The sequence below is a fragment of the Leuresthes tenuis genome, unplaced genomic scaffold (assembly GCF_036924035.1).
Source record: "Leuresthes tenuis unplaced genomic scaffold, fLeuTen1.0.hap1 SCAF_113, whole genome shotgun sequence".
NCBI lineage: Eukaryota > Metazoa > Chordata > Actinopteri > Atheriniformes > Atherinopsidae > Leuresthes > Leuresthes tenuis.
Window position 1 is genome coordinate 1 of NW_027325467.1, and position 21175 is coordinate 21175.

Below are 21175 nucleotides of genomic sequence, written 5' to 3' on the forward strand. Positions count from 1 at the left end.
GTGCTGAGAATTTATTTATGAGTGTGATCGTGTGAGTGAGAGACGTCTGTGAGTTCTGAAGGAAAAGGCTCCCGGAGGGCCTCTGCCCTATGCTTATGGGGGCTCTTTCCGGGGGATTCCTCTGCAGTCTTCTGGGTGAATGCGTGGTTGCCCCTGCGGTGGGCTTCCTGGGTTCTGTGCTCTGTGGGGGCTGCTGGTGGCCTGGGTCTTGTGGCCCTCTCTGCCTGCTTCTGATTGCTTGGGGGGGCTGTGGATTGTGGCCCTGTACGCTTATACACTCATAACTAAGCACGGTTATCATGTAGGTCCTGTGCCATGGGTGTTGCATGTTCTCGCACACACACACACACACATTCATTAGTCCAGTAGCATGGTCGCTAAGCAATTGATGTATTATCATGTCGTCTCAGGTCATCTATATCCACAGCTGTGTTGTATGTGATTGCCGCTTCTTGTGCTTGTTTTTGTTTCTTTGTGTGTTTGTTTTTTCTCTGCTTGTCTGCTTTCAGGTGCTCCTGGTGGCGCTAAGGCTGGAATCCCCTCAGAGGCCATGGATTGTTGTCTGTTTTGTTTTTTACAGGTGTAGCAGCTGGTTGTCTGGTTTTTGTTTCTATTTTTGTTCTCTTTCCTCTTCTTTCCTCTTCTTCTTTCCTTGTCCCCCGGTCCGGTTCAGTTCTATTACATGTCATATATTGTAAACAGAAATAAATAAATGGGCATCAAGGGGAGATTTACATTTATAAAACTTCCCTTGGCAAAGCAAATCTGTTTGGCATCAAAGGTATTCAGACTACAATTCTGCTGCCATAATGCTGAACAGGACAAGGGAAAAAAAAAAAAAAAGTAAAGAAGACAGTTCTGCCGAAAGCCAGGGACTAGACCTGTTCTAAGTTCTATACTTTTTAAAAGGGGCGTGTTTATCAACTATAGAATTAGAAGATTTACAAAAATGGTCAAGTGCTAGATCTTCATCTGGGATTTTAACAGTGTCATGAACTATTCAACAGATCAGTTAAAAAAAAGCCTGCTCATGGAGATGTTTCAGGATCTGGATACCAACCGTGGACCTAATGTTTTCATTTTTGCAATTCTGATACAAGCTATTGTGCAGTGATAACTAACACCAAGTTCAGATACTGTGGATTTTCTACCTTTGATGTGTTAAGATTGAGCCAATCAGGGACAACCTTGAAGGATCTCTTAAGTTTGGTTTAGTAGGATCAGTAATTACCTGAGAAAGGTTGATATTGGTACACACCTTTTTTAAATGATCAGAGGCAGAGTTCAACTTGTTTAAATTAAAATTGCCACACAGAGATTGGGTTTAGGCCACATGCACACAGAATGACCTCAACAAATATAAGAAATATTAAACATTTACACATGGATTTTTGAATACATGTAGAGGAATGATACTTTGAAATGTGCTCATTGCGGAGTTATGCTCAGTTGAGTAATGAAGGTTGAACTATTCTGGGAAAGAGGTTCTATTCCCAGCATCATGATGGACACTCCTGATATAGAAGGTTTCGCTAACGCATTGGAATTGTTTTACTATTTTCATATGCATGTGCAATGAAGAATGGCTTGTTGCTGATAAATGCAAAGAAGAACAGCTTACACATAGATGCTCACATATAGGCTGCTGAATGCAATGAAGACCTGCTTATCCAGTAAAGTTCAATGTCAATGTGTAATATTCAATTAGGATTTGCAAAACAGTGAAGTTAAACAATGAATGGGTCCATAGTCGGTATGAGAAGACTACAGGAATATTTACCTGGGTGTACGTTCAAACAGAGATGAAAAAATTGCGATAAATAATTGTTTGTTTGTTAGTATGTATATGAATGTTATGTGTATAAACTGTGTTGGGTTATAGTTACTCAGTAGTGTCTCAGTGAAACAACCGACGGGGGAAGCCTTGCGGTGACAACAAAAGCAGTGTTTTACTGATCAGTCAAGTTTTCCAGTGTACTCCATACAAACTGGTTGGCTACTGAAGGGATAGAAAATGGGGAATAGTTGTTTTAAAGCAAACAAGGAATTAGATGGGAAAAATACATGTTTTAACGGGACCCAGACAATATTAAATACTCAGACAGATGGGAGAAGAAGTGTAGTTTTGTAGGAAATCACAAAATTATTACATAAAATTAGTGAAATCAATTGAAGAATGCCTTTCTGAAGAGCTGTTTACCACAGATGAGCAGCTTTGCAACCAAGCACATTGTAGATCGCTTTACTGCCAAAATGATCTAATTTAATGGATTGGTTTAGACATGCATAACAGCATTTTAAGAACAAAGAGAGAAACAAAAAGGGACAACGCTTCATGGTTAACTTAAATAGTTAACTTTTGGTAGTATCATCATTTTAATGGTTGTAACTCTCCCCATAAGTGATATAGGTGAGGACTTCCAACGAGAGAGATCTCTAACTTTAATAATTGCACATAATTTAGCTTTGTTAGCTCTGAGAGCCTGGAGGAAATGTTTATGCCTAAATATCTAATATTTCCTGACTGTATAGTGATCACAGGTATATTCTGGACCCTGCAGTTAATGGGTAGAACTTTGGTCTTAGACCAGTTGATAGAGTAGTCAGAAAGTGCTGAGAATTTATTTATGAGTGTGATCGTGTGAGTGAGAGACGTCTGTGAGTTCTGAAGGAAAAGTAATACATCATCAGCATAAAGACTTATTTTATGCTCAATATTTTGGGATTGGATGCCTTTAATATTTCTATCTTGTCTGATAGAAGCTGCTAAAGGTTTGATGAAAATAGCAAAAAGTGAGGGAGAAAGTGGGCAACCTTGTCTTGTACCTCTCTGCAGACTGAAGCTTGGAGAAGTTTGATCATTTGTCCTGACACTTGCATTTGGGGAGCTATATAATATCCTTATCCAGTTGATGAAGTGTGACCCAAACCCGAATTTGTTTAATGCTGCGAATAAAAGTTTCCAGTTCACTCCATCAAATGCTTTTTCTGCATCTATAGAGTCGATTGTGGCTTCCAAGTTGTTGATGGTAGAATAGTCTTTGAGATTAATGATCCGGTTTGTGAATGAACCGTTGTGCCTACTGCTCTTCAGCCTGTCAAATGAAATGTATAATTTGAAACGTGACAAATGAACGAAGACCCAAGGAGTTGAGTCGTAAACAAATCAATACTGTTTCCTGTGCAAGGACCCGTCAGCCGAGGAGTTGAGTCATGAACGAATCAATACTGTTTCCTGTGCGAGGACCCGTCTCCCGAGGAGTTGAGTCGTGAACGAATCAATACTGTTTCCTGTCCTGCTGACTGAGCTTATGAAGCTGCCGCTTGCCATGTGGTGAGGAAGGGTACTGCATGAAAATGAACGAATCACTCACTGAGACAACTCGTTACTCCCGAGTCATATAAAAAATTAGTTTATATCGAACGAATCACTCACGAACGACACATCACTATCTATTTGACGAGTTATGCATGAATTCGGATTTTGCAATAAAATTAATTCCTTCTCTCAAACCAAGTTCAAACTGCTTTGTCCTTCATATTTATCTACTTCTAATCTAGTTTCAACAATAAACAACACTGTATTTTGTAGTATGAAAAAGAACCAGACCTAATTTTCAGCAATTAGCTTCTCTCGAGGAGATATGAAGGAATACAGATTTTGCTATAAAATGAAATACTTCTATCAAACTGACTTAAAACGGTTTGTTCTTATTTCTTCATTTCTGATGAAGTTTCAACAATAAACAACAAACTTTGTATTATGAGAAAGAACCAGACTTATTCTTCAGGAATCCGAAAATAAGCTCTATTTCACGAGTTATGCACAAATTCGGATTCTCCTATAAAACAAATTCCTTAACTCAAACCAAGTTAAGACTGCTTTGTCCTTCATATTTATTCATGTCTAATCAAGTTTCAACAATAAACAACGTTGTACTTTGTAGAATGAGAAAGAACTTCTTCAGCAATAAGCATCTCTCGACATATGACGAAATACAGATTTTGCTATAAAATTAATTCCTTCTATCAGCCTGACTTAAAACTGTTTGTCCTCCTTATTTATCCACTTCAAATCAAATTTCAAAAATTAAAAAAATTTTGTAGTTTGAGAAAGAACAACTTAATCTTCAGCTATCAGTATAAAAAGAGGGTAAGAAAAGGTGCAAATGCCAACCATACATCACTAAAAGGTGGAGCGGAAGTATTCGGCTGCAAGTAGGTGTGACTGTTCGACCATAATTTGTAAAAAGCGGGTAAGAAAAGGTTCGAATGCCCGACTATATATTAACAAAAGCGGAAGGAGAGATCTTCGGATGAGAGTGGGTGAGAATTTCCAACCATAATCTATAAAATGCGGTGAAAAAAAAGGTGTGAATACCCCATAGAACACTAAAAGGTGGAGCGGAAGTGTTCGGCTGCAAGAAGGTGTGAATGTCCGACTATATTTGGTGAAAAGCAGGTGAAGCAACGTCTGAATGCCCAACCTTACATCATCAAAAGCGAGATCAGAGGTGTTTGGCTGCAAGAAGGCCATAGTTTGCCAAAAGCGGGTAAGGTGCGAATGACCGACTAAATATCAACAAAAGTGGGGGCGGAGGTCTTCGGATGCAAGTGGGTGTGAATATCCCACCATACAAGTATGGTGTAGAGGAAGCTGTGAATGGCCGACCATAGTAGAAAGCGGGTGAGAGAAGGTGCGAATGTCAAACCATACATGATCAAAACAGTGAGCGGAGGTGTTTGGCTGCGACAAGGTGTGAATGTCCACCCATAATTAATGAAAAGCGGGCAACAAGTAGGTTCGAATGCCCAACCATACATCATCAAAAGCAGGAGTGGATGTGTTCGGCTACAAGAAGGTTTGAATATCCGACCATAGTTTGTAAAAAGCGGGTAAGAAAAGGTTTGAATGCCCGAACATACACCATCAAAAGAGGGAGCGGAGGGGTTCCGCTGTAAGAAGGTGTGAATGTCCGACCATAGTTGGTAAAAAGCGGGTAAGAAAAGGTTAAAATACCCGACTGTACACAATCAATAGCGGGAGCGGAGTTGTTCGGCTACTAAAAGGTGTGAAAGTCCGACCAGGGTTTGTAAAAAGCGGGTAAGAAAAGGTGCGAATGCCCGACAATGTATGATCAAAAGAGGGAGCGGAGGTGTTCAGCTTCAAGAAGGTCTGAATGTCCATCAATAATTGCTAGAAAACATGAAAGAAAATTTTCTAATATCAAACCGCACATGATCATAAGCGGGAGAGGAGGTGTTCAGCTGCAAGAAGGTGTGAATGTCCACCCATAATTACTGAAAAATGGTTTGTAAAAAGCGGGTAAGAAAAGGTATGAATGCCTGACTATACACCATCAAATGCGGGAACGGTTTTTCGGCTGTGAGTAGGTGTGAATCTCCGACCATAATTGCTGAAAAATGTGTTAGAAAAGGTAAGAATGCCGGTCCATACATCATCAAAAGCGAGAAAGGTGGTGTTCGGCTGCAAGTAGGTGTGAATGTCCAGCCATAATTACTCACAAACGGGTAAGAAAAGGTAGTATTGCCAGACCATACATGATCAAAACAGGGAGCGGAGGTGGTTCAGCTGCAAGAAGGTGTGAATGTCCGACTAAAGTTTGTAAAAAGCGGATAAGACAAGGTGCGAATGCCTGACAATGTATGATCAAAAGAGTGAGCGGAGGTTTTCGGCTGCAAGAAGTTCTGAATGTCTACCCATAATTCCTGAAAAATGGGTAAAAAAAGGGTCCGAATGCCCAACCATACATCATCAAAAGCAGGAGTGGATGTTTTCGGCTACAAGAAGGTTTGAATGTCCATCAATAATTGCTTTAAAACAGGAATGAAAATTTTCGAATATCAAACCGCACATGATCATAAGCGGGAGAGGAGGTGTTCAGCTGCAAGAAGGTGTGAATGTCCACCCATAATTCCTGAAAAATGGGTAAAAAAAGGTGCGAATGCCCAACCATACATTATCAAAAGCAGGTGTGAATGTCAGATCATAATTTGCAAAAAGCTGATGAGAAAAGGTGAGAATGCCTGACTATACACCATCAAATGCGGGAGCAGAGGTGTTCGGCTCTGAGTAGGCGTGAATGTCCGACCATAATTGCTGAAAAATGTGTTAGAAAAGGTAAGAATGCCGGAACATACATCATCAAAAGCGGGAGAGGTGGTGTTCAGCTGCAAAAAGGTGTGAATGTTCGACTAAAGTTTGTAAAAAGCGGGTAAGACAAGGTCCGAATGCCCGAACATACACCATCAAAAGAGGGAGCGGAGGTGTTCCGCTGTAAGAAGGTGTGAATGTCCAAACCATAGTTGGTAAAAACCGGGTAAGAAAAGGTTGAAATACCCGACTGTACACAATCAAAAGAGGGAGCGGAGTTGTTCAGCTAAGAGATGGTGTGAAAGTCCGACCATGGTTTGTAAAAAGCGGGTAAGAAAAGGTTCGTATGCCCTAATATACACTATCAAAAGCAGAAGCGGAGGTGTTCGGCTGCAAGAAGGTGTGAACGTCCAACCAAAGTTTGTAAAAAGCAGTTAAGAAAAGTTTCGAATATCTAACCAAACATAATCAAAAGCGGGAGCAGAGCTGTTCGACTGCAAGTAGGTGTGAATGTCAGATCATAATTTGCAAAAAGCTGATGAGAAAGGGTGAGAATGCCCGACTATACACCATCAAATGCGGTAGCGGAGTTGTTCGGCTGTGAGTAGGTGTGAATGTCCGACCATAATTGCTGGAAAATGTGTTAGAAAAGATAAGAATGCCGGTCCATATATCATCAAAAGCGGGAGAGGTGGTGTTCGGCTGCAAGTAGGTGTGAATGTCCAGCCATAATTACTCACAAACGGGTAAGAAAAGATAGTATTGCCAGACCATACATGATCAAAACAGGGAGCGGAGGTGGTTCAGCTTCAAGGTCTGAATGTCCACCAATAATTACTGAAAAATGGTTAAGAAAAGGTGCGAATGCCCAACCATATATCATCAAAAGCAGGAGTGGATGTGTTCGGCTACAAGAAGGTTTGAATGTCCGACCATAGTTTGTAAAAGGCGGGTAAGAAAAGGTTCCAATGTCCAAACATACACCATCAAAAGAGGGAGAGGAGGTGTTCCGCTGTAAGGTGTGAATGTCCGACCATAGTTTGTAAAAAGCGGATAAGAAAAGGTTAAAATACCCGACTGTACACAATCAAAAGAGAGAGCGGAGTTGTTCAGCTAAGAGATGGTGTGAAAGCCCGACCATGGTTTGTAAAAAGCGGGTAAGAAAAGGTTTGTATGCCCAAATATACACTATCAAAAGCAGAAGCGGAGGTGCTCGGCTGCAAGAAGGTGTGAACGTCCAACCAAAGTTTGTAAAAAGCAGTTAAGAAAAGTTTCGAATATCTAACCAAACATAATCAAAAGCGGGAGCAGAGCTGTTCGACTGCAAGTAGGTGTGAATGTCAGATCATAATTTGCAAAAAGCTGATGAGAAAGGGTGAGAATGCCTGACTATACACCATGAAATTGCGGTAGCGGAGTTGTTCGGCTGTGAGTAGGTGTGAATGTCCGACCATAATTGCTGGAAAATGTGTTAGAAAAGGTAAGAATGCCGGTCCATACATCATCAAAAGCGGGAGAGGTGGTGTTCGGCTGCAAGTAGGTGTGAATGTCCAGCCATAATTACTCCCAAACGGGTAACACCGAGAGTCCGAAAAGGAAATATAGATCACCCTACTCACTTTTCACCTAAAGAAATGAAGGAAGAGCTAGTTTCCCAAGAAATAACCTGAGTGTGTAATTTGTTTTGATAACTTAGAAAAACGAAAATGACATACCTACTTTCCTTTATCCTTTTAATGGTTCTCACCTTCTCAACACTAAATGTGAGAAGTGTGAAATCAAAGACAAGAGCCCAGAGTATTTTATCCTTCTTAGACTCCATAAAATCAGATGTGTTTTTAATACAAGAATGTGGACTACCTTTTTTAAAAAACCATAGACAATGGGAGGAAATGTGGCCCCATTTATCGATATGGAGTGGTTCAAATCAAAATAAAAATGATGGTGTGGCCATTCTAATTAAAAATCCGCATGTTCTGGTGAAAGGTAGCACAGTGGTGAGAGACGGACGGGCACTTTTAGCACACTTGAATTTTATGGGGCAAGACTTTAACCTCTTAAATATTTATGGTTTCAATGGAAAAATGACAGGTATGACCTTTTAGAAGATATACAGCTTTACATGCTAGGGCAAGTACCTTTAGTTGTAGCAGGATTTTAACTGTATCTTGAGCAGGAAAGATAGAAAAAGAGCAGGGGGAGATTTTAAAGTGGATAAGACTTCGATTTTACTTCAGGGCATATGCAGGGATTTTAAGCTTACTGACTGTTTTAAAACCATGCATCCCAGAGAGGAGGGCTTCACCTGGTTTAGTCATGATGGCACCAGAGCCTCTCGCATCGATTATTTCTTTACTAGAGATTGCCCACCCACTGATGTTAGATTAACCCCTGTTTTCTTTTCAAACCACCTTATGCTCTCCTGCACCCTTTCACCCCCTTCTGGTGTGACGGTAGGACGTGGTCTGTGGAAACTCAACTGTTCCCTGTTGGAGGATGAAATCATAGTCAGTCAGTACAGGGAATGTTATAAAGAGTGGCAGACCCTTCAAGACCTCTACGAAACACATGCACAATGGTGGGAAATGGTGAAGGAAACGACCCAGACTTTTTTTAAACAGCAAGGTAAACGTAAAAAAAGGAAAGAGAATAGATGTATGATGGGACAACAGAAACGCTTACAGCGCTACTTTAAACTAAATCAGTGTGGCATAAACTTTAATGAAGAAATCAAAGATGTCAAAAAGGAAATGTCAGTTTTAGCAGAAATAAAGAGTAAAGGAATTTTTGTAAGAAGCAGGGAGCAGGAAATTGAGGAAGGTGAAAAATGCACATGGTACTTTTTTAAGAAAGTTATAAATAAAAAGGAGTGTATTCAAAATCTAAAAAGAGAAGATGGGTTTTGAACAAAATCCACACAAGAGATGATTGAAACTGTACATACCTTTTATAGTAACATGTACAAAGAGAAACCAGTGCACTTGGAAACATCGGCAGAAATTTTAAAATTCGTTGACAAAACCGTAAAAGAGAATGCACACTTGACACAGGATTTTACTGCTTTAGAGTTAAAAAAAATGCCTAACAGGTTTTAAGAGAAGTCGAGCTCCGGGTTTAGACGGGCTTCCTGCAGAATTCTATCTGACCTTTTGGGACCTTTTATCATCAGACATTTTAGATGTTTTTAAAGATTTTGAAAAACTCGACCGACTGCCTGACAGTTTTAGAGTGGGAATAGTGATTCTACTTTATAAAAAAAATGATAAGACTGACCTAAAGAATTGGAGGCCCATCACACCTTTAAACTTTGACTGTAAACTTTTTAGCAAGGTTTTAGCGACACGGATGTCCTCTGTTTTAGAGGAGGTAATTCACCCAGACCAGGCTTGTGCAATCTCAGGGAGACAACTCACTGACAGCCTCGTACTGATTCGAGACATCATTGATTACGATAGAGAAAGAAACACCCGGCTTGTCATCTTAAATTTAGACTTTGAAAAAGCTTTTCATCAGGTCTCGCAAAGCAGTTTTAACATAGTTTGAGTGAAGGAATTCATTTTATAGATAAAATCCCAAGAGTCTGCTGAGAAAAGAGAGTGAATACGAAGTAGACTTTAACACGGCTCTGGGAGCAATCCGAGTGCGGGCTAACCGGGAGAATTGCTTGAAAGAAACGCGACACCGAATGAGCGGTCAGAAAAAAGCCTCAATACGGTGTTCCCATGGTGTTTTTGTTGCTGCCTTGTCTTTTGCACAGAGTAAAAGACAAGGCAGCCATCGAATAGGGCCCGATTGTTCCTACTTGGTCAGCCGAGGAGCAAGGGGGGGGAGCAAGCGTCTCCACCAAGCAAAGCTCACCATGGGGAAGGTGGCTATGCCAACTAGCCTGATGCCCTGCTCCTGCAGTGACGGATAATCGTACTCTGGTTTCTCTTCATAACGTACAAGTCTTTCGCCTTTTACTAAAGACTTCCGTGGAGAGCAGCACTAATGAGTTGTTTCTATTTTTGGCAGGCTTTACCTTTGCGGGTGAAGCCCTTTTTGTCTGTGCAAAAGAAATCTTGTTACTGTGCAGAGTGACTTCTCTGAGTAGAGTCGCCTTACTTGTTGCGACTGTGCCGATGTTCGAAGCTGGAGTGCAAAGTTGTTGCTTGAATGGTGCTTGCTGGAGCGTGCGGGAGTGCAAATTTATACCATTTGAAAGGGCTGAAGAGTGCTCAGTGCAGCGGGTGGGCGGAGGTGCAAAGTGACACTCTGGCCACCTATGGCCATAAAAAGAACACCGCTACAAGTGCGCATTGTGCCAGGAAGGGCCCTCGGACGTGAACCAGTGGACATTTATCGCTTCTCGGTCTTTTAGCTCAGATCAAGTGTGATATCTGTTCTTATCAGTTTAATTTCTGATATGTCCTCTATACGAGGACTACATATTAAATGGATTTTTAGCAATAGGAGTTGAAAAAGGAGCTTGCTCCGTTCACTCCAAACATCGACCCAGTACTGCAGTGCCGCTGGGAACGGTGCGCTCTTCTCTGCTCTAGTGAAAAAGCAAACAGCGGTGCAGGATGGAAGTTTCTTTTAGTCTGCTGAGAAGAGAGTGTGAATGCGAAGTAGACTTTAACACGGCTCTGGGAGCAAGCCGAGTGCGGGCTAACCGGGAGAATTGCTTGAAAGAAACGCGACACCGAATGAGCGGTCAGAAAAAAGCCTCAATACGGTGTTCCCATGGTGTTTTTGTTGCTGCCTTGTCTTTTGCACAGAGTAAAAGACAAGGCAGCCATCGAATAGGGCCCGATTGTCCCTACTTGGTCAGCCGAGGAGCAAGGGGGGGGGAGCAAACGTCTCTACCAAGCAAAGCTCACCATGGGGAAGGTGGCTATGCCAACTAGCCTGATGCCCTGCTCCTGCAGTGACGGATAATCGTACTCTGGTTTCTCTTCATAACGTACAAGTCTTTCGCCTTTTACTAAAGACTTCTGTGGAGAGCAGCACTAGTGAGATGTTTCTATTTTTGGCAGGCTTTACCTTTGCGGGTGAAGCCCTTTCTGTCTGTGCAAAAGAAATCTTGTTACTGTGCAGAGTGACTTCTCTGAGTAGAGTCGCCTTACTTGTTGCGACTGTGCTGACGTTGTTGCTTGAATGGTGCTTGCTGGAGCGTGCAGGAGTGCAAAGTTATACCATTTAAAAGGTCTGAAGAGTGCTCAGTGCGGAGGTGCAAAGTGACACTAAAAAGAACACCGCTACAAGTGCGCATTGTGCCAGGAAGGGCCCTCGGACGTGAACCAGTGGACAGTTATCGCTTCTCGGCCTTTTGGCTAAGATCAAGTGTGGTATCTGTTCTTATCAGTTTAATATTTGATATGTCCTCTATACGAGGACTACATATTAAATGGATTTTTAGCAATAGGAGTTGAAAAAGGAGCTGGCTCCGTTCACTCCAAGCATCGACCCGGTACTGCAGTGCCGCTGGGAACGGTGCGATCTTCTCTGCTCTTGTGAAAAAGCAAACAGCGGTGCAGGATGGAAGTTTCAGGGTCCTATTCGATGGCTGCAACACCTGAAAGAGATATTGATGCGAGACCTGATGAAAAGCTTTTTCAAAGTCTAAATTTAAGATGACAAGCCGGGTGTTTCTTTCTCTATCGTAATCAATGATGTCTCGAATCAGTACGAGGCTGTCAGTGAGTTGTCTCCCTGAGATTGCACAAGCCTGGTCTGGGTGAATTACCTCCTCTAAAACAGAGGACATCCGTGTCGCTAAAACCTTGCTAAAAAGTTTACAGTCAAAGTTTAAAAGTGTGATGGGCCTCCAATTCTTTAGGTCAGTCTTATCATTTTTTTTATAAAGTAGAGTCACTATTCCCATTCTAAAACTGTCAGGCAGTCGGTCGAGTTTTTCAAAATCTTTAAAAACATCTAAAATGTCTGATGATAAAAGGTCCCAAAAGGTCAGATAGAATTCTGCAGGAAGCCCGTCTAAACCCGGAGCTCGACTTCTCTTAAAACCTGTTAGGCATTTTTTTTAACTCTAAAGCAGTAAAATCCTGTGTCAAGTGTGCATTCTCTTTTACGGTTTTGTCAACGAATTTTAAAATTTCTGCCGATGTTTCCAAGTGCACTGGTTTCTCTTTGTACATGTTACTATAAAAGGTATGTACAGTTTCAATCATCTCTTGTGTGGATTTTGTTCAAAACCCATCTTCTCTTTTTAGATTTTGAATACACTCCTTTTTATTTATAACTTTCTTAAAAAAGTACCGTGTGCATTTTTCACCTTCCTCAATTTCCTGCTCCCTGCTTCTTACAAAAATTCCTTTACTCTTTATTTCTGCTAAAACTGACATTTCCTTTTTTACATCTTTGATTTCTTCATTAAAGTTTATGCCACACTGATTTAGTTTAAAGTAGCGCTGTAAGCGTTTCTGTTGTCCCATCATACATCTATTCTCTTTCCTTTTTTTACGTTTACCTTGCTGTTTAAAAAAAGTCTGGGTCGTTTCCTTCACCATTTCCCACCATTGTGCATGTGTTTCGTAGAGGTCTTGAAGGGTCTGCCACTCTTTATAACATTCCCTGTACTGACTGACTATGATTTCATCCTCCAACAGGGAACAGTTGAGTTTCCACAGACCACGTCCTACCGTCACACCAGAAGGGGGTGAAAGGGTGCAGGAGAGCATAAGGTGGTTTGAAAAGAAAACAGGGGTTAATCTAACATCAGTGGGTGGGCAATCTCTAGTAAAGAAATAATCGATGCGAGAGGCTCTGGTGCCATCATGACTAAACCAGGTGAAGCCCTCCTCTCTGGGATGCATGGTTTTAAAACAGTCAGTAAGCTTAAAATCCCTGCATATGCCCTGAAGTAAAATCGAAGTCTTATCCACTTTAAAATCTCCCCCTGCTCTTTTTCTATCTTTCCTGCTCAAGATACAGTTAAAATCCTGCTACAACTAAAGGTACTTGCCCTAGCATGTAAAGCTGTATATCTTCTAAAAGGTCATACCTGTCATTTTTCCATTGAAACCATAAATATTTAAGAGGTTAAAGTCTTGCCCCATAAAATTCAAGTGTGCTAAAAGTGCCCGTCCGTCTCTCACCACTGTGCTACCTTTCACCAGAACATGCGGATTTTTAATTAGAATGGCCACACCATCATTTTTATTTTGATTTGAACCACTCCATATCGATAAATGGGGCCACATTTCCTCCCATTGTCTATGGTTTTTTAAAAAAGGTAGTCCACATTCTTGTATTAAAAACACATCTGATTTTATGGAGTCTAAGAAGGATAAAATACTCTGGGCTCTTGTCTTTGATTTCACACTTCTCACATTTAGTGTTGAGAAGGTGAGAACCATTAAAAGGATAAAGGAAAGTAGGTATGTCATTTTCGTTTTTCTAAGTTATCAAAACAAATTACACACTCAGGTTATTTCTTGGGAAACTAGCTCTTCCTTCATTTCTTTAGGTGAAAAGTGAGTAGGGTGATCTATATTTCCTTTTCGGACTCTCGGTGTTACCCGTTTGGGAGTAATTATGGCTGGACATTCACACCTACTTGCAGCCGAACACCACCTCTCCCGCTTTTGATGATGTATGGACCGGCATTCTTACCTTTTCTAACACATTTTCCAGCAATTATGGTCGGACATTCACACCTACTCACAGCCGAACAACTCCGCTACCGCAATTTCATGGTGTATAGTCAGGCATTCTCACCCTTTCTCATCAGCTTTTTGCAAATTATGATCTGACATTCACACCTACTTGCAGTCGAACAGCTCTGCTCCCGCTTTTGATTATGTTTGGTTAGATATTCGAAACTTTTCTTAACTGCTTTTTACAAACTTTGGTTGGACGTTCACACCTTCTTGCAGCCGAGCACCTCCGCTTCTGCTTTTGATAGTGTATATTTGGGCATACAAACCTTTTCTTACCCGCTTTTTACAAACCATGGTCGGGCTTTCACACCATCTCTTAGCTGAACAACTCCGCTCTCTCTTTTGATTGTGTACAGTCGGGTATTTTAACCTTTTCTTATCCGCTTTTTACAAACTATGGTCGGACATTCACACCTTACAGCGGAACACCTCCTCTCCCTCTTTTGATGGTGTATGTTTGGACATTGGAACCTTTTCTTACCCGCCTTTTACAAACTATGGTCGGACATTCAAACCTTCTTGTAGCCGAACACATCCACTCCTGCTTTTGATGATATATGGTTGGGCATTCGCACCTTTTCTTAACCATTTTTCAGTAATTATTGGTGGACATTCAGACCTTGAAGCTGAACCACCTCCGCTCCCTGTTTTGATCATGTATGGTCTGGCAATACTATCTTTTCTTACCCGTTTGTGAGTAATTATGGCTGGACATTCACACCTACTTGCAGCCGAACACCACCTCTCCCGCTTTTGATGATATATGGACCGGCATTCTTATCTTTTCTAACACATTTTCCAGCAATTATGGTCGGACATTCACACCTACTTGCAGTCGAACAGCTCTGCTCCCGCTTTTGATTATGTTTGGTTAGATATTCGAAACTTTTCTTAACTGCTTTTTACAAACTTTGGTTGGACGTTCACACCTTCTTGCAGCCGAACACCTCCGCTTCTGCTTTTGATAGTGTATATTAGGGCATACGAACCTTTTCTTACCCGCTTTTTACAAACCATGGTCGGACTTTCACACCATCTCTTAGCTGAACAACTCCGCTCCCTCTTTTGATTGTGTACAGTCGGGTATTTCAACCTTTTCTTACCCGGTTTTTACCAACTATGGTTTGGACATTCACACCTTCTTACAGCGGAACACCTCCGCTCCCTCTTTTGATGGTGTATGTTCGGGCATTCGGACCTTGTCTTACCCGCTTTTTACAAACTTTAGTCGAACATTCACACCTTTTTGCAGCTGAACACCACCTCTACCGCTTTTGATGATGTATGTTCCGGCATTCTTACCTTTTCTAACACATTTTTCAGCAATTATGGTCGGACATTCACGCCTACTCTGAGCCGAACACCTCTGCTCCCGCATTTGATGGTGTATAGTCAGGCATTCTCACCTTTTCTCATCAGCTTTTTGCAAATTATGATCTGACATTCACACCTGCTTTTGATAATGTATGGTTGGGCATTCGCACCTTTTTTTACCCATTTTTCAGGAATTATGGGTGGACATTCACACCTTCTTGCAGCTGAACACCTCCTCTCCCGCTTATGATCATGTGCGGTTTGATATTCGAAAATTTTCATTCCTGTTTTAAAGCAATTATTGATGGACATTCAAACCTTCTTGTAGCCGAAAACATCCACTCCTGCTTTTGATGATGTATGGTTGGGCATTCGGACCCTTTTTTTACCCATTTTTCAGGAATTATGGGTAGACATTCAGAACTTCTTGCAGCCGAAAACCTCCGCTCACTCTTTTGATCATACATTGTCAGGCATTCGCACCTTGTCTTATCCGCTTTTTACAAACTTTAGTCGGACATTCACACCTTCTTGCAGCTGAACCACCTCCGCTCCCTGTTTTGATCATGTATGGTCTGGCAATACTACCTTTTCTTACCCGTTTGTGAGTAATTATGGCTGGACATTCACACCTACTTGCAGCCGAACACCACCTTTCTCGCTTTTGATGATGTATGGACCGGCATTCTTACCTTTTCTAACACATTTTTCAGCAATTATGGTCGGAGATTCACACCTACTCACAGCCGAAAAACCGTTCCCGCATTTGATGGTGTATAGTCAGGCATTCATACCTTTTCTTACCCGCTTTTTACAAACCATTTTTCAGTAATTATGGGTGGACATTCACACCTTCTTGCAGCTGAACACCTCCTCTCCCGCTTATGATCATGTGCGGTTTGATATTAGAAAATTTTCTTTCATGTTTTCTAGCAATTATTGATGGAGATTCAGACCTTCTTGCAGCTGAACACCTCCGCTCCCTCTTTTGATCATACATTGTCGGGCATTCGCACCTTTTCTTACCCGCTTTTTACAAACCCTGGTCGGACTTTCACACCTTTTAGTAGCCGAACAACTCCGCTCCCGCTATTGATTGTGTACAGTCGGGTATTTTAACCTTTTCTTACCCGCTTTTTACCAACTATGGTCGGACATTCACACCTTCTTACAGCGGAACCCCTCCGCTCCCTCTTTTGATGGTGTATGTTCGGGCATTCAAACCTTTTCTTACCCGCTTTTTACAAACTATGGTCGGATATTCAAACCTTCTTGTAGCCGAACACATCCACTCCTGCTTTTGATGATGTATGGTTGGGCATTCGAACCTACTTGTTGCCCGCTTTTCATTAATTATGGGTGGACATTCACACCTTATCGCAGCCAAACACCTCCGCTCACTGTTTTGATCATGTATGGTTTGACATTCGCACCTTCTCTCACCCGCTTTCTACTATGGTCGGCCATTCACAGCTTCCTCTACACCATACTTGTATGGTGGGATATTCACACCCACTTGCATCCGAAGACCTCCGCCCCCACTTTTGTTGATATTTAGTCGGTCATTCGCACCTTACCCGCTTTTGGCAAACTATGGCCTTCTTGCAGCCAAACACCTCTGATCTCGCTTTTGATGATGTAAGGTTGGGCATTCAGACGTTGCTTCACCTGCTTTTCACCAAATATAGTCGGACATTCACACCTTCTTGCAGCCGAACACTTCCGCTCCACCTTTTAGTGTTCTATGGGGTATTCACACCTTTTTTTTCACCGCATTTTATAGATTATGGTTGGAAATTCTCACCCACTCTCATCCGAAGATCTCTCCTTCCGCTTTTGTTAATATATAGTCGGGCATTCGAACCTTTTCTTACCCGCTTTTTACAAATTATGGTCGAACAGTCACACCTACTTGCAGCCGAATACTTCCGCTCCACCTTTTAGTGATGTATGGTTGGCATTTGCACCTTTTCTTACCCTCTTTTTATACTGATAGCTGAAGATTAAGTTGTTCTTTCTCAAACTACAAAATTTTTTTAATTTTTGAAATTTGATTTGAAGTGGATAAATACGGAGGACAAACAGTTTTAAGTCAGGCTGATAGAAGGAATTAATTTTATAGCAAAATCTGTATTTCGTCATATGTCGAGAGATGCTTATTGCTGAAGAAGTTCTTTCTCATTTTACAAAGTACAACGTTGTTTATTGTTGAAACTTGATTAGACATGAATAAATATGAAGGACAAAGCAGTCTTAACTTGGTTTGAGTTAAGGAATTTGTTTTATAGGAGAATCCGAATTTGTGCATAACTCGTGAAATAGAGCTTATTTTCGGATTCCTGAAGAATAAGTCTGGTTCTTTCTCATAATACAAAGTTTGTTGTTTATTGTTGAAACTTCATCAGAAATGAAGAAATAAGAACAAACCGTTTTAAGTCAGTTTGATAGAAGTATTTCATTTTATAGAAAAATCTGTATTCCTTCATATCTCCTCGAGAGAAGCTAATTGCTGAAAATTAGGTCTGGTTCTTTTTCATACTACAAAATACAGTGTTGTTTATTGTTGAAACTAGATTAGAAGTAGATAAATATGAAGGACAAAGCAGTTTGAACTTGGTTTGAGAGAAGGAATTAATTTTATTGCAAAATCCGAATTCATGCATAACTCGTCAAATAGATAGTGATGTGTCGTTCGTGAGCGATTCGTTCGATATAAACTAATTTTTTATATGACTCGGGAGTAACGAGTTGTCTCAGTGAGTGATTCGTTCATTTTCATGCAGTACCCTTCCTCACCACATGGCAGGCGGCAGCTTCATAAGCTCAGTCAGCAGGACAGGAAACAGTATTGATTCGTTCACGACTCAACTCCTCGGGAGACGGGTCCTCGCACAGGAAACAGTATTGATTCGTTCATGACTCAACTCCTCGGCTGACGGGTCTTTGCACAGGAAACAGTATTGATTTGTTTACGACTCAACTCCTTGGGTCTTCGTTCATTTGTCACGTTTCAAATTATACATTTCATTTGACAGGCTGAAGAGCAGTAGGCACAACGGTTCATTCACAAACCGGATCATTAATCTCAAAGACTATTCTACCATCAACAACTTGGAAGCCACAATCGACTCTATAGATGCAGAAAAAGCATTTGATGGAGTGAACTGGAAACTTTTATTCGCAGCATTAAACAAATTCGGGTTTGGGTCACACTTCATCAACTGGATAAGGATATTATATAGCTCCCCAAATGCAAGTGTCAGGACAAATGATCAAACTTCTCCAAGCTTCAGTCTGCAGAGAGGTACAAGACAAGGTTGCCCACTTTCTCCCTCACTTTTTGCTATTTTCATCAAACCTTTAGCAGCTTCTATCAGACAAGATAGAAATATTAAAGGCATCCAATCCCAAAATATTGAGCATAAAATAAGTCTTTATGCTGATGATGTATTACTTTTCCTTCAGAACTCACAGACGTCTCTCACTCACACGATCACACTCATAAATAAATTCTCAGCACTTTCTGACTACTCTATCAACTGGTCTAAGACCAAAGTTCTACCCATTAACTGCAGGGTCCAGAATATACCTGTGATCACTATACAGTCAGGAAATATTAGATATTTAGGCATAAACATTTCCTCCAGGCTCTCAGAGCTAACAAAGCTAAATTATGTGCAATTATTAAAGATAGAGATCTCTCTCGTTGGAAGTCCTCACCTATATCACTTATGGGGAGAGTTACAACCATTAAAATGATGATACTACCAAAAGTTAACTATTTAAGTTAACCATGAAGCGTTGTCCCTTTTTGTTTCTCTCTTTGTTCTTAAAATGCTGTTATGCATGTCTAAACCAATCCATTAAATTAGATCATTTTGGCAGTAAAGCGATCTACAATGTGCTTGGTCGCAAAGCTGCTCATCTGTGGTAAACAGCTCTTCAGAAAGGCATTCTTCAATTGATTTCACTAATTTTATGTAATAATTTTGTGATTTCCTACAAAACTACACTTCTTCTCCCATCTGTCTGAGTATTTAATATTGTCTGGGTCCCGTTAAAACATGTATTTTTCCCATCTAATTCCTTGTTTGCTTTAAAACAAGTATTCCCCATTTTCTATCCCTTCAGTAGCCAACCAGTTTGTATGGAGTACACTGGAAAACTTGACTGATCAGTAAAACACTGCTTTTGTTGTCACCGCAAGGCTTCCCCCGTCGGTTGTTTCACTGAGACACCACTGAGTAACTATAACCCAACACAGTTTATACACATAACATTCATATACATACTAACAAACAAACAATTATTTATCGCAATTTTTTCATCTCTGTTTGAACGTACACCCAGGTAAATATTCCTGTAGTCTTCTCATACCGACTATGGACCCATTCATTGTTTAACTTCACTGTTTTGCAAATCCTAATTGAATATTACACATTGACATTGAACTTTACTGGATAAGCAGGTCTTCATTGCATTCAGCAGCCTATATGTGAGCATCTATGTGTAAGCTGTTCTTCTTTGCATTTATCAGCAACAAGCAATTCTTCATTGCACATGCATATGAAAATAGTAAAACAATTCCAATGTGTTAGCGAAACCTTCTATATCAGGAGTGTCCATTATGACGCTGGGAATAGAACCTCTTTCCCAGAATAGTTCAACCTTCATTACTCAACTGAGCATAACTCCGCAATAAGCACATTTCAAAGTATCATTCCTCTACATGTATTCAAAAATCCATGTGTAAATGTTTAATATTTCTTATATTTGTTGAGGTCATTCTGTGTGCATGTGGCCTAAACCCAATCTCTGTGTGGCAATTTTAATTTAAACAAGTTGAACTCTGCCTCTGATCATTTAAAAAAGGTGTGTACCAATATCAACCTTTCTCAGGTAATTACTGATCCTACTAAACCAAACTTAAGAGATCCTTCAAGGTTGTCACTGATTGGCTCAATCTTAACAAATCAAAGGTAGAAAATCCGCATTATCTGAACTTGGTGTTAGTTATCACTGCTCAATAGCTTGTATCAGAATTGCAAAAATGAAAACATTAGGTCCACGGTTGGTATCCAGATCCTGAAACATCTCCATGAGCAGGCTTTTTTTTAACTGATCTGTTGAATAGTTCATGACACTGTTAAAATCCCAGATGAAGATCTAGCACTTGACCATTTTTGTAAATCTTCTAATTCTATAGTTGATAAACACGCCCCTTTTAAAAAGTATAGAACTTAGAACAGGTCTAGTCCCTGGCTTTCGGCAGAACTGTCTTCTTTACTTTTTTTTTTTTTTCCCTTGTCCTGTTCAGCATTATGGCAGCAGAATTGTAGTCTGAATACCTTTGATGCCAAACAGATTTGCTTTGCCAAGGGAAGTTTTATAAATGTAAAGCTCCCCTTGATGCCCATTTATTTATTTCTGTTTACAATATATGACATGTAATAGAACTGAACCTGACCGGGGGACAAGGAAAGAAGAAGAGGAAAGAAGAGGAAAGAGAACAAAAATAGAAACAAAAACCAGACAACCAGCTGCTACACCTGTAAAAAACAAAACAGACAACAATCCATGGCCTCTGAGGGGATTCCAGCCTTAGCGCCACCAGGAGCACCTGAAAGCAGACAAGCAGAGAAAAAACAAACACACAAACAAACAAAAACAAGCACAAGAAGCGGCAATCGCATACAACACAGCTGTGGATATAGATGACCTGAGACGACATGATAATACATCAACTGCTTAGCGACCATGCTACTGGACTAATGAATGTGTGTGTGTGTGTGCGAGAACATGCAACACCCATGGCACAGGACCTACATGATAACCGTGCTTAGTTATGAGTGTATAAGCGTACAGGGCCACAATCCACAGCCCCCCCAAGCAATCAGAAGCAGGCAGAGAGGGCCACAAGACCCAGGCCACCAGCAGCCCCCACAGAGCACAGAACCCAGGAAGCCCACCGCAGGGGCAACCATGCATTCACCCAGAAGACTGCAGAGGAATCCCCCGGAAAGAGCCCCCATAAGCATAGGGCAGAGGCCCTCCGGGAGCCTTTTCCTTCAGAACTCACAGACGT

At 41.0% G+C, this 21175-nt stretch overlaps 4 non-coding genes across 4 annotated transcripts; all 4 read left to right on the plus strand.

Annotated features, from left to right (window-relative positions):
- Positions 1-10033: 10033 nt before the first annotated feature.
- LOC140287154 (U5 spliceosomal RNA) lies at positions 10034-10147 on the plus strand. The gene has a single exon (XR_011911509.1). It is a non-coding gene; the product is annotated as a U5 spliceosomal RNA (small nuclear RNA).
- A 308-nt stretch (positions 10148-10455) lies between these two features.
- On the plus strand, positions 10456-10646 carry LOC140287153 (U2 spliceosomal RNA). Its single transcript, XR_011911508.1, has one exon. It is a non-coding gene; the product is annotated as a U2 spliceosomal RNA (small nuclear RNA).
- A 391-nt stretch (positions 10647-11037) lies between these two features.
- LOC140287150 (U5 spliceosomal RNA) lies at positions 11038-11151 on the plus strand. Its single transcript, XR_011911505.1, has one exon. It is a non-coding gene; the product is annotated as a U5 spliceosomal RNA (small nuclear RNA).
- A 259-nt stretch (positions 11152-11410) lies between these two features.
- LOC140287146 (U2 spliceosomal RNA) lies at positions 11411-11601 on the plus strand. The gene has a single exon (XR_011911502.1). It is a non-coding gene; the product is annotated as a U2 spliceosomal RNA (small nuclear RNA).
- The last annotated feature ends 9574 nt before the right edge of the window (positions 11602-21175 follow it).